Below are 12,852 nucleotides of genomic sequence, written 5' to 3'. Positions count from 1 at the left end.
TTGGAAAGTTGCAGAGTGCACCTCCTCTGTGTCACTCCCTCCAAATCATTTACCCACAATGAGCAATGAGACACTCCAGCCACTACACAATGGATGGGGAAGAGAGTCTGCCAGTCCAAGAGGGGGAGGAAAGCAGATCTGTGGCTTAGTAAGAAGTCATCTTGCTCAGGACATGGTAAACCAGACTAAACCATAGCCGTGAAAAACATATTGGCAGGAGTATATTTAGTTTCCCTGACAACGACAGGCTCCGGATGACCCAATATTAATTCTTACTATTTTGTTATTTATCAGAAAACAGCAAATCAATATAATATATAATCATAATATATAAAAGATGTATATGTATGTGTATGTGTGTATTCTTATACACACACACACACACACACACACACACACACACACACACTATTGTTGTTGTTGCTATTATTATTATTATTACTAGACAATTGCCCGACAAGAATGATGGGGGGGCAACGTAAGGATGAATGCCGCAACCCAATGCCCTGTGCTGCTGCCGCTCTGCCTCTAGTCCCACTTGCCCCGCATGCCTCGCCCACCCGGTCCGGCCCTTCAGTCCCCACTGTCATGGGCAGGGATGAAGCCTCGTGTCGGGCCCTGCCTCCGCTTCACATTTGGCCCCATTCCCCCTGCTCCCCTCTCCCCTTTGCCACGTTGGGTCCAGGCCGATTGCTCCCCACTCCTTCCCCCTCTGCCTCCAAGGAGCAGAGCTGGGGAGGGGAGCAAGGGCAGCACTGCTGGCCTCCCCACTGTTCCAGCCCTGCTGGGCGACGGCAGGGACAGCACCACCATGACAGCAGGGACTGAGGGACCGGGGGGAGGGAGGGAGCTGCCATGGCAGCACTTCTGGCTGTGCAGAGCACTCCGATTGGTTGTTTCAGTAAGCATTGTGATTGACTGCCAAGACAACCAATCAGAGTGCAGATAAAGCGTTACAGACAGACAGAGACAGACTAAGGCTTTTATAATATTAGAATGATTAACAACATCAATTACAATAACAATAAAAATAATAATGATCCTGCTGTGGTTGGGATCAATAGGGATTTTGCCTTTTTCGTTCCTGGGGCCAGAAGCAGGCATATTTATTACTTGACATTTATACTGTAGTAGCACCTTATAGCCCCACGAAGTCCAGCCTCCATTGCAACAGGCCGTGTCCAAATACACAGTAACCGGTACTCACACATCCAGGCTCCGTTGGCATTCAGGTTGTCTCCAGCTGTCACTGCGCACACAGCTCAGAAAATAAAATTCAGCCTTCCTGCTTTGCAATAATTGTGGAGTAAAACTCAAAGCATGTCAGGAACATTTCTCAATGCCCAACTCAATGAAGACCTGATCTGACTTACAACAACCCAGTATCAAATAAGCCAATTCTCACCCTGAGAGTCATCACTCCTTTCTCCATCTCAGCGTCTCCTCTCGTCTGACTTCTACGTGTCCTGCCCTCCTCGTGGTGAGACTCAGTCTGGTAGTTCCCCTCCCTGCACTTCCCAATATTAAGCAGTGTCAATGGAAACCAGGACTACTTTGGAACTCTGAATCTGGCCTATGCTTTTCTGTTTGTCATTCATATTATTTTGTTATGGTAGTGCTGAATGACCCCAGTCGAGACTGGGGTTTTGGTGCGTCTAGCACTGTAGATAAGCACAGCATAAAGAAGTCCTTGCCCTGACAAACTTACGCTTTCCGGAGGTGTGACATAAAATGGGTGGGAGAAAGGAAGTCAGTTCATCCCACTCCACAGAGATTTGCCTCGGGTCCCAGAAAAGGCCCATGAAGAATGAAAACCTGAATACAGATCTCCCAGTACCAAGACTGAAGAACTTTTCTTCCCATTTCTATGATGGATGCCCTCTATATGTTCTGTCATTTCTGGTCAAGCTCAGGAAATCTGTTTATTATTTTACTGCCTTGAAGCGTTGCGAACTGCTTTCTGGTCAGTGTGTCTGTCTAATAAGACATAGTTGACAAGGATGAGAAAGAGCTGAGATGCAGCTACAGCTCATCGTTTCTCCTTCATCACTTGCATGGTGGCAAGCTGTGGAATCTGTTTCTGCAAAGTGGAAGATAAGAGGTTGGGGACAGAGGCTTCACAGAAAGCTAAAGCATGCATGTGGTGGCTAAGCAAGGATGCCCTTAGATGATCTGGGTTCCTGTTGCCCATGTGTCTGATATGGCATGGCAGGATTTAATCACAGACTTTGACACCACCAGGAGGGAGAACCAGGGGTCTGAAAAGAAACAACTCTGTTCTTGACTGTTCTCCCGTACAGTATTTGCACTGTAATAGACATGCATTAAACGGGTTGACCTCACACCAAGTAACACAGCTTCCATTGCCTTTGACTAGCAAAACCAGGTTTAAGGCAGGTGAGGTAGACATATAATAGGTGGGGCATAGAGGAAAGAATGATCCCTATGTCCCCATTTCATGGTAGGCCAAATCCTGAGTCTCTCCTTACTTGGGCAAAACTCTCTCTGAAGGTGATGGGAGCTCTCTGGCAGCCACTAGGAGGTCTGGCAGAGTAAGGACCCAGTAAAAGCTGTGCACAGGCTTCAGGAGATAGCTCTGGGTTTAAATTATTTTTCCCCTCTTCAGATCATACATTTTGATCTACTGAAAGCAATGCACATGAAAGTGACCGATGGGGGAGTGCAGCATGCATGTGAATGTGTGTTATCACCATGCACCCAGTGCCGCATTTTGCAGATGGGAACAATGAGAAGCAATTATACACGTCTGGGCTTCTGCCCTTTTAAAAAAATGTAAATCAATAGATTCTGAATACAGTTAGTTAGGAGAGGCTCCTTGAGGTTCAGAACACCAGCTGCCCACGGACCATAGAAATATTAAACTTCTATCATCTGATGGTTTTTGTAACCTTTTGAATCTCTGATTAGTGTTAACAAAACACTGCCCTCAGGGGGTGCTTTGCATTCTGGGCACACTTTTCAGCTTAATTCCAGAGTCTGAGTCCTTGCCTTTTAATGCTGAAACTCGCAGATTGACTCGATGGGAATGTTTAGCTGGGGAAGAGAATGCAAAATTGAGAACCTGATGTTTGTTTCACATGGACATTAGGGAGAAAAGGGGTGAGGGGGGGAAGCTCATTTTTATTTTGTCAGAGAAGTACAGGGACATGAAAGAAATCCCTTAAGGGCTGGGACTAATACAAGGCAAAATAAATTAAATCCACCAGAATGACACACTTATAAAACCAGATTTTTGTTAGGAGACAGCTATCGTACCAAGCCAGTTGTGAGAGTGGGCACAATGCCTAGTTAGTCCATACTGTACGTAAACTCTTTCCTAGGATCTCGCCAACTTAACAACTGGATGCTATCATTTAGCAAAAGCTGAGAAACTCAAGGATTTTGCTCATTCCAGAGCTGTTCTCTTTGGAGCGCTCAGCCTCTATCCTAGATCCAAGACAGAGAAGGAAAGATCCCTGCTCTCATCTCCATTGTAACTCAGTGAGGCGTTAGAGCCCATTTACACTTTTACCTAGCATAAATTTTGGTCCTTGGCTTCAAGGTTGTGTGCAGTGATGTAGCTGTTACATATGCCTGATAGGTAAAGAAGGGAAAGATAATAGTATGTAATGGAAAGGTTGACCTCCACCTGTGCAAAAATAATCTCCAGGAATGCCAAAGAACTTCTCCTACATAAAACACAGCTCATTCTGACTACACAATAAGCTCCACGAGCAGTTCAGAAAGGGAATGCTAATTCTTGCACTCAGAAACTTAAATGCACTTAGCTTATCTTGCTCATAACTCAGACCATTCTTATTTCACTAGTAAGGATTGGCTCTTAATTTTTTCCCTTATTACTAGATTGATTTGTATTAGTGCTGCAGTACTCTGAAATGATGGTGCTAAACCTATATTTTCATTTGCTCAGCATTTTCTAAAAATACACATGGTCTAGGTCCTAAGCTGATAACAACAGAGGCAGTTCCCTAGACTTCAGTGCACTGATCTATACCAGCTGAGGAACAGGGCCAGTTATATTTTTAATTTACCTGCCGCTGACCACAAATAAAAACTAATCCTGTTGCTGGCATTAAACCAGAACATAACAGTTCATTCAGTCAAGTGTTGCTTTATATTAAACCAGAACTTCAAAAATCTACACACCCATTGGTGCAGAGTCAACAGTTTCTTGAACAAGGGAATAACGTATCTTTGGTTTATTTTCAATAATTAAGAGAAAGAGATGCAAAGAGATTGTATATTTGAGTTAGTGCTGTCTCATAATGATTTTGCAAGGCTATCAGAAAGCTTAGCTTATTGCAGGCAAGTGTATGCTCTTCCCTTCCTCCACGCTTGTAAGAAACCATTCTGAAGATGTGGCTTCTGAGACTTTCAGCTATATTTTCCCTGCACAGCTCATAGGGAAAAAGCTTTTATTAATGCAAAACCAGTCACATTAGGCTAAAGTCACATATTTTCACAAGTGCTCACCTTGGGTCCTCAGACAAGGCATGGAAGCCACACCACAAGCCCGTGCTAATGAATCAAAACATCACATTCTGAATTTTAAGCCCTCAATAGCAAACTTTCAACAGCTTACAAACAATCCAATTGCCTTTGTTACCGACAACAAAGAGTACATGAGCATCAGAACCAGTGTGTGGATTGACAGAAATAATGACACAGTAGGCACATTTACACATGCCTCTTTTAAGCCTAAAATCATCATTTTTAAGGCACATTTAGGCACAGGCCTACATGTGCACACCCTTAATGTGCCTTAAAAATGGCAATTTAAGGCTAATTACACCTAAATTTGATACCTGCATAAAGCAGGTATCAAATTTAGGCATGAATAAGGCACCTTAGGGGACATGTAGATGCCTTAATGCTGTGTATGTTGACTGAGCAGGATGGAACTGAGTCTGTGGGGTCCTGCACTGCCACCAGGTGCTGTCAAGAAGAAGGTGTGGGTGCTGTTCTCTAAGGTGTAGATACTGGAGCTGGAGGGGCAGTTCTGGCAGCAGTAGTAACTGTTGGTGTGCTGACCAACTTGGGACTCCATCTTCAGCATCTGTGCCTTTGAGAACAGCACCTGGCGCTTCTTGGCAGTGCCTGGCAGCAGCATGGGACCCCATGGGCTCAGCTCCAGCCCATGCTCAACAGACACTGGGGAGACAGGAAGACAGGGAGGGTGTTAGAGCCAGGGCTGGGGCTAGGGCTGGGCTGCTCATGTCTGGGAGGACTGGAGGCTCCTACCTGCTCAGCTGGTGCTGGGCTGCACCACACAGCTATGCTGCCACAGGCTTCAGGGCACTAGCGGGCAGGTAGGTACCCCATGGCCAGGCCCAGCACTGGGTGCAGCTGCCTTGAGTCACTAGACACAGCCTGGGGCCTCAGGCAGCCCTCTGCTTGCTTGGAGCCGAGCTGCCTCTGGCTGTGGTCCAACAGTCCCAGCTCCACACATGCTGCTGACAGACCCCACGGCCCACAGTCATGCCCCATGCCTTTCTCTGCACTCCCTGGCCAGGAATGCCCTCATTCAGGCTGCTCCTGACCACTTTCCCAGCATGGTATCTGCTCTCCACCTGCAGGCCTCAGCAGCTGAGTGTGTTGGGGGGCTGCCCAGGGTGCTGCCCAGGGCAGGCTACAAACACGTTCACCCAGTGTGCCATGTAAATGCACGTTAAGGTGTGCACATGTAAATGCACGCCTATATTGCCTTAATGCATTCTAGGCTAAAGTGCATTAAGTTTAGATGCGCATAAATTCACTTGTAGACATGCCCAGTAAGAGAGAAATATTGAATAGCTAAACTATTTGAAAACCTTGCTGCCAGCGTATTTATCTGCTGAAGGAAAAGCAGCCTCCATCTTTGTTATGGACCAAAAGTAATTGCTTTCACCAAAAAAGGTTAGCACAGAAAAATATAGGTCTGCCAGGCTTTCTGACTGACTCTGGCTATATATAGAACAATAAACCCTACACACTCCACTTTCTGTTTAAGAATGACCACTCCTCTTTGCCTCCACTTTGTACTTCTGAGACATTAAAGTGAGAGCTACCTGTTGAGAAACATTGCTTCTTGCTCCACACAGCTGAAAGGAGGAGAAAACCTTTTGCCATATTTTAGCTACAAACATGACCATCTTTTACAGGATGGTTTTTGGTTTGCCAAACCGTTGTGCTATGTCACTGACAATCCTGTGCACCCATCAAAACTCTTTACCTCTTTTGAGCAGGTAAATGATGGGGGAAGGTTAATGTAAAGGTAGGTATTGGTGGCATGACAGAGATGCAGACACATTTTGCAGATGCAGTTTAAATGGCCCTATTTTTGATATTTTGCTGTAGGGTGTCTTGCTTACTCAATGACTTAATCAACTGTGGTTATTGCTCTTCAGACTACAACTTTATTCCAAGAGCTTGCATCTTCTAAAATTTGCTGCAATGTGCCTCAACTTTGAAGGGACTGTAAAAGCAAAAGGCACAGGGCAGGAAAGTCAAAAAGCACCTCTCCTGCTACACTTGAGTGCTGAGTATGCCAGAGATGCTCTTTAAATGCACTGTAATAGTCACCAAGCCAAGCACAGAACTGTGGGAATGGCTAGTAGTTGCCTCAGTCACCTATTCCTGAAACTGTACCGATAAGTGAGTAGTGTATATCCCTGACTCTTAATTTACTGGTATTTCACTGTGCTTTGCCAAACAGGAATGCTGTCCACTCAGAAACAGAGCCTGGTTTTACTGCTCCTTGCAAGCCAGATACACTGGGTATCCCTCCCTCCCTCAGCAGAGCTGCCTTTTTGCAGTTTAAATGTTTCTTTTAGAGTGGCTTTTATTTCCAGCTTGGAGAGTGGGGGACAAGAGCTTGAGGAGGAGGAGGTGGAAGGGGGATGTTGAAGTAGGAATTTACATAATCTGATTAAAAGAGGATTATCCAATGGCTGCTAAACAGCCTTAGTGTGCTTGAGCTAAAAACCTTACTATTCATTGCTCTCACCACCCTGCAGAGAGATTGCACCTGCAGCTCTGGCTAACTCTGCTGGGATTCTCAAGGTGGGGATGGAGGGATTTTGGAAACATACTGTTTCATGTGTACACAGCCTTTAATTGATCTGTCTGGATTAGTCTTGAGGAAGCTAGAATGAAAGCTGGGCCCGTTAGCATTATCAGGAGGGGTCATCGTTTTCTGAAAAGGGCTAACTTGCCTTGTGCCTGGTTGGCTTCCATTTGGATGATTTATAATGATGGATCAGCCATGGAGATCTGCCTGAAAGATAATTTGGATGGAGGTGCTTGCCCTGCATGTGCAAGAACCAGCACCCAGTATTACTCATATTCCTAACTGGACAGCACAGAAGAGAATGAACCAGGCACCAAGCAGTAGCTACCTTGACCCTGAACCCAACTGTCCAGGTGCAGATCTTTCCTTTAAATTCCAGTCCAACTCATCTACTCCCATGATAATGCAGTGACCCTTAAATTAGGAACTGGGGCAAGTATCCTGGGGCTAAGGCAGTGCCAGCCTAGTACCTGGAGAAGAATAACAATGTGCCTTGGCTCAAAAGACAAGTGGTCAAATATCCAGGACCACTGAAGCCATTTTTGCGGAAGAGCAGGAGCTTCAAAATTACAAATGGACTGGGGGAAACAACTTTTAAACAAGTCATGAAACAAAATTGTCTAAGCAGCATTATTAATAACAAAATGGTGGAAACTATGAAGTCAAAACTGCAGTTGTACAACAATTTAACAAAACTTCAAAACTCAAGATGTGGAAATATTTTACAACCCACCAGTGCTTTTCACTACCTTACTGTGCTACCAAAACTGATAAAAAATTACCATCACGGCTATACATGCCAGAATCTCCTCAAGTTTCCTGCATGCACGGAAAGTAGTTTATGGGACAACTCCAGAACAAACCAATTTGTGGCCTCCTTTGAAAGGGGACCACGTGGGAGCATCTCAAAACAAAGGAACATTTTTAAAAGGTTCTAGACAGACTTTTAGAGATGATATTTTCATAGCAAGTAAACTCATTAGCAGAGCACTGAAACCTATAAAACAAGTTAAAAGACTGCAAGGTGAAACAACCATTGCTTTGTTTTTTGGTTTGTTTTTACCCTGGGGAATTACAAATATTAATAGAGGGCTTGCAGGTTTCAAAGATTTTTAGCCAAGAAAAGTAAAAGGAGGGAAAAAAGAGGCTTCTGGTTAAATGGTATGGATGGCCCTATAAGCTGAACAGCTGTGTGGAAGCTTTGTGAACCTGCAACATTTGGATATGAAACAATATGATTTCTTCTGTTAGAAGGAAAATGAGTGATGGGATTTTTTAACATAATTTTACCTAGTGAAATCTGAACCTGAAACTTGACAGTTCAACTACTTAAGCCTTTGGACCGTCCATGGGTCTGGGCGGCAGGTGAGTGAAAATAGAATACAGCATGCACAGAATTGGAACTGTATCACTGAAGACCTTTAAAATCCCTTTTGGGGCTAAAAAATGGAGTTACCTCATGCGATGGGGATATTATTCATTCATAACTGAATTACTGGACTATATAAACTAGTGGTCACCAACCCGGGGATTGCAATTGACCGGTTGATCCCTGGGCTGGGGGGGCGAGGGGGGGAACGGGACAGCTGGGCACATCTGCGTGTGCACACCCGCCACCCCTAGCTCCAGCAGGTCAATTTGTGGGGGAAGGAAGGGGTGGGGGCCAGATCAGGGCCCCCGCGGTGATTGACCGACCATGCGGCTCAGCCAGGAGCAGGGGAAGGTAAGTAGGGCCCCAGCCCGGTCAGCTCAGCTCAGCAGCGGAGACTCAGGTGGTGTCAGGTCCTGGCCCGGCTGGGTCTGGGACTCTCCATCACCCAGGGGCACATAGGCAGAGGGCTCCTGCCACTGGGTGCAGCCTGGTGGGGGCCCTGTGCCCGCCCCACCTGTGCTCCGGGGGGGAAGTGGCTGCTGCTGCAGACTGCCTGCTGCACCCGGAGCACGGGGGGGAGGGGGCACAGGCCTCCGAGGCCTCTGCCGCGCTGCACCCAGTGGCAGGAGCCCCCCATACACGCCCCTGGATGGCAGAGAGTCCCAGACTGGGTCAGACTGCTGGGCTGCTGGGGGTACAGTAGATTTTAGGGTGCCTTTTACTTCCAAAAAGTGATCTGCACCATAAAAAGTTTGGAGGTCACTGACGTAAACTGAAGTGTAGCTGGTCAACCTAAGGTGCCCCACATAAGCAGGAAAGCTAGACTTAAGAACTATCCACTGCTTTATGTCTTTTCCACCACTGGGAACCAGACAATGTTTTGAGGGCATTCACAAACAGCAATATCAAAAAATTCCCTTTCTAAGCAGACTACAGGAGGATCCAGCTCTGTATCTATACATAGATGCTGCAGAACATTTGATTGTGGGCACTTTGCTGCACCCTTATTGTGCTGCATTTCCATCTGTAGAAGGAACCATGTCATCATAATCGCATATGGCTTCCCATCTATGTTGGCATAACCACCTAGAAAAAAATGGACCTACCTGTAATCCCTTCATATCACAGGCATCATATCATGGCTACACCCAGTAGTTACAGTCCACTGAAACATTTCAGTGGTCTACCCTAGGAATCACGCCAAGTGCATAGGAGATACAGGCCTCATACTGTTTGGGTCAGAGAATTTGGAACGTGCTTCCAGAGAAGATCAGGATGATGATGATTCAAGCTCCAAGAAAAATCCATTTCCAAAAACAAAACAAACAAACAAACCCAAAAAACAAACCAACCCCAAAATCTCATTAAAAAAAAATCCAATAATGCTCATGCAAGATGCCTGAAGTGCCAAGGTATAAAGTTTCTGGGAGGAATAAATCTAAACAGGTTAATCTGCTACAGATCCCTCAACAGAGATCACACCAGCAAGGACCCTCCCCACTGTCTGGGCAGACCTTTAGCAACCACCTGAATTGCTAGAATTGATGATGTGAGCTTTGCTTACAACAAAAGCCTATTCATCTCTGATTCAGTTAGTCTATAAGGTGTATCACTACCCTACCTTTTTAAAAACTTGTTGTGATGTGCCTTTAGCTTGTTGTGCTGAAGTACTGATGAGCAGTGGAAGGAATATGCACATACCCTTACGCCTCTGACAGACCCAGCTCTGCATTCAAAAGACAAAAGATTACTCTCTCAGATCTTGAACCAATGCCACCGAAGTCATTGGAAGGTCCTTCCGTTGAGGTAAAGTGAGATTTTGGCCAGTCCTAAACAGAAAAAGATAATCACAAGGTGAAATCCTGGTCTCATTCCAATCTATGAAAGTTTTGTCATTGGCTTCAGGACTTTGCCTCACTTTGGAGCCAGGGTTGAGGGAATGAGACATTTCAGACTAGGGGTGGTATTTAATTCAAGAGTTCAAAATCAGGATGGCTTGGAGATGCTTTACTGTCTGGACTGGGAAAAGCACCAGACAGCATAACCTTGACACTTCCATTGAACCATCAAGGCAAGAAGAACCTGGTCTCCACAGAAAAAGGGAACTGTTTGGTTCATAGATTAATAGATGTCAGAGCTGGAAGAGACTTCAGTAGGTCATTGAGTCCAATCCCCTACCTTGGCCAGGAGAGAGCGCTGAGGTCAGACGACCCCAGCCAGGTGCTTGTCCAGTCTCTTCTTGAAGACCCCCAGGGTAAGGGAGAGCACCACCTCCCTTGGAAGCCCATTCCAGATTCTGGCAACGCTTACTGTAAAGAAGTTCTTTCTAATGTCCAACCTAAATCTGCTCTCCGTCAATTGGTGGCCATTGCTCCTAGTTACTACAAGAGGTGCCCTAGTAAATAGAGCATCTCCTATTCCCTGCTGCCCTTCCCTGATGAATTTATGGACAGCCACAAGGTCACCTCTCAGCCTTCTCTTGCAAAGGTTGAAGACACCTAGGTCCCTCAGTCTCTCCTCATAGGGCCTTGCCTGTAGGTCTTGGAGTCAACTATGACTCCAAGATCCCTTTCTGCTGCTGTGCTGCTGAGGTCAGCCCCGAGCCTGTAAATGTGTTGGTGGTTCTTTTTGCCCAGGTTCAGCACTTTGCACTTGTCTTTGCTGAACTGCATCCTATTTCATTCTGCCCATTTTACCAACTTGTCCAGATCTGCCTGAATCCATTCCCTACCCTTTGATGTGGTAACATTGCCCCATAATTTGGTATCATCTGTGAACTTGGACAGGGTGCACTGCACGCCCTTGCCCAAGTCACTGATGAAGACATTGAATAGCACCAGTCCAAGGACCAAGCCTTGCGAGACTCCACTGCCCACATCTTTCCAAGTCAATATTGACCCGTCTACCACCACTCTCTGGGTGTGACCCCTAAGCCAATTTGCCACCCATCTGACCATGTAATCATCTACATCACAGCCTGTCAGTTTATTTACGAGAACAGAAGGAGATATTGTCTCGAAGACCTTCTTAAAGTTTAGGTAGATGACATCTACCTCAACTCCTGTGTCTAAGCATTTTGTGACCCGGTTATAAAAAGAAACAAGGTTAGTCAGGCAGGATCTATCTGCAATGAATCTGTGCTGATTTCTTTTCAGCATTATTTCCCCTGCTGGGGTCTCACAAATGTGATCTTTAATGATTTTTCCCAGAGTTTTCCCAAGGATAGAGGTGAGACTAACTAGCCTATAGTTTCCTGGTTCTTCCCTCCTCCCCTTCTTGAAAATAGGGACCACACTGGCCCTTTTCCAGTCTGCTGGGACCTGACCGGAGCACCATGAGTGCTCGAACAGCCATGCCAGCGGCTCTGCTATGACACTGGCCAGTTTCTTCAGCACCCATGGATAAAATTCATCTAGGCCCGCTGATTTGAACACATCCAGCCTCTCCAAGTGCCCCTTCACTAAGTCTGTGCTAACAGTTCGTGGGCTGGTGTCCCTCCTGCATCTATCTGCAATCCAACTGGGAGATTTGACTTGGTCTGTGTCCAGGAACACAGATGCAAATAACACATTGAAAAGCTCAGTTCTGTCCTCATTCTCTGTCACTAACTGCCCTATTTTGTCCTGTAGGGTTCCTATGCTACCCTGTGCCTTTCTTTTGCTCCCTGTATAATTGAAGAAGCTCTTTTTGTTGTCCTTAATTTGTGTTGCTAGCCTAAATTCTAATCCTGCTTAATTCCCTGCTTAAATCCATCCTAAATTCTAATCCAGCCTAAATTGAATCTGCCAGTGGAAATTCTCATTTACAAGTTATCTAAAACTGAATTTCTGAGCTTTTTGCCTCTGGGGACATGCTCCACCTAGGTCCAAATTGATAGTCACACATCACTGTTGTCCATGTTGGTGGTATGGAAGGAGTCATCCACCAGCAGCACTTGAAGACACTCTCAGCATGGTTAAACCTTCTCCTCTCTGACTGTAGTTTATAACAATAAGAGTATAAATGAGTCATAACTGTCTGGACAAATGGAAAGAGAGCCAGGTGAAGGATGCCAGGCTGTTTTATTTTTTTACTCCAGTTTCTGCACTGGAAGGGAACTCTACTCTGTCCTTGAAGGAAAATACAGAAGAACAGCAACAGATGGGAAATAGCCATTGTAAATAAATGGCCTGGTAAACAAAGCACCTTGGGATGGGTCCTCAGGTGATGGAAACCAGACCTCCTTCTCCAAACTTGCAGAAGATTGGGCCATCAGAACTCCATGCACTGCAATCTTAACCCCACAGGAAACCAACTCTTCAGCTAGCCAGTGGCTTGGATCATGCAAGGGTTTCAACAACTACTACAGGATCATAATAGTGGCTTAACTTGACAACACAGGCGGTGTGTGTGTGGGGGGGACAGGGGGGCA

This window comes from Crocodylus porosus, unplaced genomic scaffold, assembly GCF_001723895.1.
Source record: "Crocodylus porosus isolate Cpor-Errol unplaced genomic scaffold, CroPor_comp1, whole genome shotgun sequence".
Classification (NCBI taxonomy): Eukaryota; Metazoa; Chordata; order Crocodylia; family Crocodylidae; genus Crocodylus; species Crocodylus porosus.
This window is presented reverse-complemented; position numbering follows the sequence as displayed.